This window comes from Phyllostomus hastatus, unplaced genomic scaffold (genome assembly GCF_019186645.2).
Source record: "Phyllostomus hastatus isolate PE091 unplaced genomic scaffold, TTU_PhHast_1.1 phas_scaffold_12, whole genome shotgun sequence".
Taxonomy (NCBI): domain Eukaryota; kingdom Metazoa; phylum Chordata; class Mammalia; order Chiroptera; family Phyllostomidae; genus Phyllostomus; species Phyllostomus hastatus.
The window spans coordinates 3048785-3053359 of NW_025334007.1; the positions used below are offsets into that span (position 1 = coordinate 3048785).

At 46.4% G+C, this 4575-nt stretch overlaps 1 pseudogene; it reads left to right on the top strand.

Annotated features, from left to right (window-relative positions):
• The first annotated feature begins 1703 nt into the window (after positions 1-1703).
• Positions 1704-3132, top strand: LOC123829907 (annotated as a pseudogene).
• Positions 3133-4575: the final 1443 nt, after the last annotated feature.

The following is a 4575-nucleotide window of genomic DNA, read 5'->3' on the forward strand; positions in this document are numbered from 1 at the left end:
CCACGTGCTGGGAACAGGGCACTGAAAAAGACAAATTAACGTCTTTGCTCTCATAGAACACATACCTTAACAAGGGGAGACAGATAATACATAAACACGAAAATATCAGAGCGATCAATTATTTGCAGAGAATTAAAACTGGGTGAGATGGAGGTAGGGGCTGATGGTGTAACTGCTTTAGATTGGCTAGGGTGGTCGATTATTGTTCTGCAAATACCCCCCGAGTGGAAAGAGTTCTTCCCTCCCCACTGACGCTGGCCGTGTGAATTGGTTCGCACAAGTGGGGAGAGGGGCAGTGTGTGAGTTCTGAGTCTGGGCCGTAGAAGCCTGAGGGTTTTCTTTTGCTCATCTGGGAGGCAATCTGGATCCCAGACTGAGCTGCAGAGCAGGACTGCCCCCAGCCACCCCACAGGCCTGTGCATATGAGATTGATGCTTGTTGTTTTAAGCCACTGAATTTTCGGGTGGTTTATTATGAAATATTATTACAGCAACAGCTGGCCGGTCACCATAGCCAGGGAAGTCTCTCTGAAGAGCTGATATTTCAGCTGAGATCTGAATGATAAGAAGCCAGTCCTGTGATCATTATTCCAGGCAGACAGAACACCTGACGTGGGTAAAAAGACACAAAGGTGGGAATTGGCTCGGCAGGTTCAGGGAGCCGAAAGCCAACCTATGAGGCCAGACTATGCAAGGGGCTGATTAGGAGAGTCTCATGACAGGAGACTGAAAAGAATGAAGCAAAAGCCAGCGTATAGTGGTTTTGCAAGCTACGCTAAGGAGTTTGGATTTCATTGTAAGTACAGTGGAAAGGTCCCTGAGGATTTCAGCAATGTAGTGACACAATCACATTGATTTTCGAAAGATCACTCTGGCTGCTATGTGGAGAATAGATTAAGTGGGGGATGTGAATACTTTTCTGCTAAATCAGGATGAAATCTCAGGATCCTCCTGAACACAGAATTCTTGAACTATTAAACGGAGTTAAAATCTATATGCCAACTTAAATGTAGATTGTGATAGACACCCAGACAAAATACAAAAAAAAATTGCTGAAGTACTATTTCATTCATGTAAGAAACCACCCCCAAATTGCTTAGGTACTATTTCATTCATGTCAGAAACCACCCCAAACTTACTGAGTTAAAACAGCAACAATCACTCATTTGTTCACAAATCTGCAATTTGGGCAGAGCTTGATGGAGACGGAGCATTTCCATTTTATGTGTAATCAGCTGGGGAGAACCCACCAGGGACTGGAGGATCCATTCCCAACACGACCTCATTCACACAGCTAGCAAGGTGGGGCTAGCTGTTAGCCAGGGGCCTTTGTTGTCTTCCATGTAGGACTCCCTACATGGCCACTTGAACTTCTTCGCAGCCTGGTTGCTGCGTTCTCACAGAGCGCATTCCAAAGAGCCAAGCCCCAACGCACAAATGCTCACCGAACCTCAGCACGTAGCACACTTGCTAATTTTCCATTGGCCAAAACTAGTCACATGGCCAAACCCAGCGTTAAAGTGGGAGGGGACTACATCAGGGCCTGAATACTGGGAGGTGTAATCTGTTACCGGTCAATAATATACCAAAACAGGAGCCAGCTCTCTGCCACTCACGCTCAGGTGACCCTGCTCCAGAGACATAGCCATGTTCCCATTGCCCACACCCACTGTGCAGCACAGCCCACTGCCACCCTCCTCGGCTATGGACACCAGATCTGTGTTGTCATCACTCTACTGTAGCATGTTTGGCAGCCCTGGCACTGCCAGCTGGCCAAGCTCCAGCCCGAGCTACGTGACCACATCCACCCCCACCTACAGCGTGGGTGGTGCACTGAGCCCCAGCACCAGCGGCAGCGCCTACGCCTGGTCCTTGGGTGATAGGTGGACTATATGCTGTGTGCTCCATGGCTGTGCACTCCTTGGCGGTGCACCTGTGGAGCAATGTACTGGGCACGCAGGACTGTGTAGTCTTCTTGCTCACTGACGCTATGCACACTGAGTTCAAGAACACCTGCACCAACGAGAAGGTGGAGCTGCAAGAGCTGAAGGACGACTTCGCCAATTACACAGACAAGGTGAGCTTCCTGGAACAGCAAAACAAGATCCTGGGGGCCCAGCTCCAGCAGCTCAAGAGCCAGGACAAGGCGCACCTATGAGAAGGAGATGCGGGAGCTGTGCTGGCAGGTGGACCAGCTCACCAGTGACAAGGCCCACATGGAGGTGGAGCATGCCAACCGGCTGAGGACATCACGCAGCCCCAGGAGAAGTTGCAGGAGCAGTTGCTTCGGAGGGAGTAAGCGAAGGGTATGCTGCAGCCCCTCAGACAAGACGTTGGCAGTGTTGCTTTGGCACGTCTTGGTCTTGAACATCGAGTGGAATCGTTGCAAGAAGAGATTGCCTGCTTGAAGAAACTCCACGGTGAGGGAATCCAGGAGTTGCGGGCCCAGATTCAGGAACAGCACATCCAAGCCTGACCTCACAGATTTCCTGTATGACATACGTCAGCAGTAGGAAAGCGTGACTGCCAAGAACCTTCAGGAAGCTGAGGAATGGCACAAGTCCACGTCTGCTGACCTCTCCAAGGCTGCTAATGGAACACTAATGTCTGCACCAGGCAAAGCAGGAGTCAAATGAGTACAGGAGACAGGCACAGTCCCTCACCTGCAGTGTGGACATGCTTAGAAGAACTAAAGAGTCTCTGGAGTGCCAGGTGCATGAGATGGAAGAGAACTTTGCTGTCAAAACTGCTAACTACCAAGACACTCTTGGCTGCCTGAAGGATGAGATTCAGAACATGAAGGAAGAAATGCCTTGTCGCCTTCATGAATACCAAGACTCACTGAATGTTAAGATGGCTCTTGACATTGAGATCGCCACCTACAGGAAGCTGCTGGAAGTTGTGGCCAGCAGGATTGCTCTGACACCTCCCAACTTTTCTTCCCTGAACCCGACTGAGGGAAACCAATCTGGAGTCGCCCCCTCTGGTTGACACCCACTCAGAAAGGACACCTCTGATTAAGACAGTGGAAACTAGAGAGGGACAGGTTATTGATGAAACTTCTCAGCATCACGATGATCTAGAACAAAAATTGCACACAGTTGGTGGGGCACTAAATTACCAACAAGAATGAAAAAAGAAATCTGTATCCTAAAGCAGCGGTCCCCAGCGTTTTTGGCACCAGAGACCGGTTTCATGGAAGACAATTTTCCATGGACCGGAGTGTGTGTGTGTTGGGAGGTAGGTTAGGATGGTTCAAGTACATTACATTCAAGGTCACCTCCTGCTGTGCGGCCCGTTCCTAACAGGCCAGGACTGGGACCGGTATGGGTCTAGAGCCCAGAGGTTGGGAGCCCCAGTCTTAAAGAAACAGCTTTCAAGTGTCTTTCTGCAGTTTTTCAGAAGCACAAGATAGATTTGGAATAGGAATAAACTCTAGTTGTTAAGAACCAACATCCTTAAGGGATTGAGAGAAAACTTTACAACATAATCTAGTTTACAAAGAAGGTTTCTGCTAGAACAGTTTTTAAAAAGTATTTCTGAATACCATTCAAACTTTCCCAATAAGTCTCTGACCAATTTGTTTCTGCTTCAATAAATCTTTGGAAAACTAAAGAAAAGAAAAGCCAGACCAAGCCAAACTTTAAGAAAACTTTTAAGCCCTGGCTGGCATAGCTCAGTGGATTGAGCGCGGGCTGGGAACCAAAGTGTTGCGGGTTCGATTCCCAGTCAGGGTACATGCCTGGGTTGCAGGCCATGACCCCCAGCAATCCCACATTGGTGTTTCTCTTACTCTTTCTCCCTCCCTTCCCTCTCTAAAAATAAATAAAATAAAATCTTAAAAAAGAGAGAAAACTTTTAACAGAAACCCACCAATGTAAGAAGACTTGCCCCAGTCTGTGGCCATACCACCCTAAGCGTGCCCAATATCGCCTGACCTAGGAAGCTCTTCCTGTGTGTATGTTACACTTCAACAAAAGTTAAGGTAAAAAGAAAAACCCTTCTGATTTGTTTAAATTTAGTATATATGTTTTTTGGCAATATTTTCAGATCATTTTAAAAGTTTTGTTTCATTTTCTTCACTCACTGCTTTGTAATTTCTATATTTTCCAGCCATTATCCTTCTGCACAAAACTTACAAGGAAGCATGCAACCTCATTAGAAATAAGAGAATAAAAAATTAAACAATGAAAAAAGACTTGTTCCAATAGTCAAGGGGTAGAATGCCAGAGCACTCAAAACAGGTTCCTTTTTCAGAATCCCTTCATTTGAAATAACTACCTAGACTTCTTTTTAGCACCCAGGACATCCAACTTTTACCAATATATTTTCTGCAGTTATAAAAATATAAAAAATGTAAATTCTTAACACGATAGAAATGCATAGCATGTCATAACAGTGGTTATTGATTAGAAAGCACGAGGGACCAAAAAAAACAAAAAGGCAAATGCATAATCCCATCATGGTTAATGATATTCCGAGGCAGACTATCACACAAATGGTGGGATTTTTTTTCCTTCTTGTCTCACGCCAGGTTCACATTTCGCTAAGTGCAGATGAGATACCAACCCAGCGG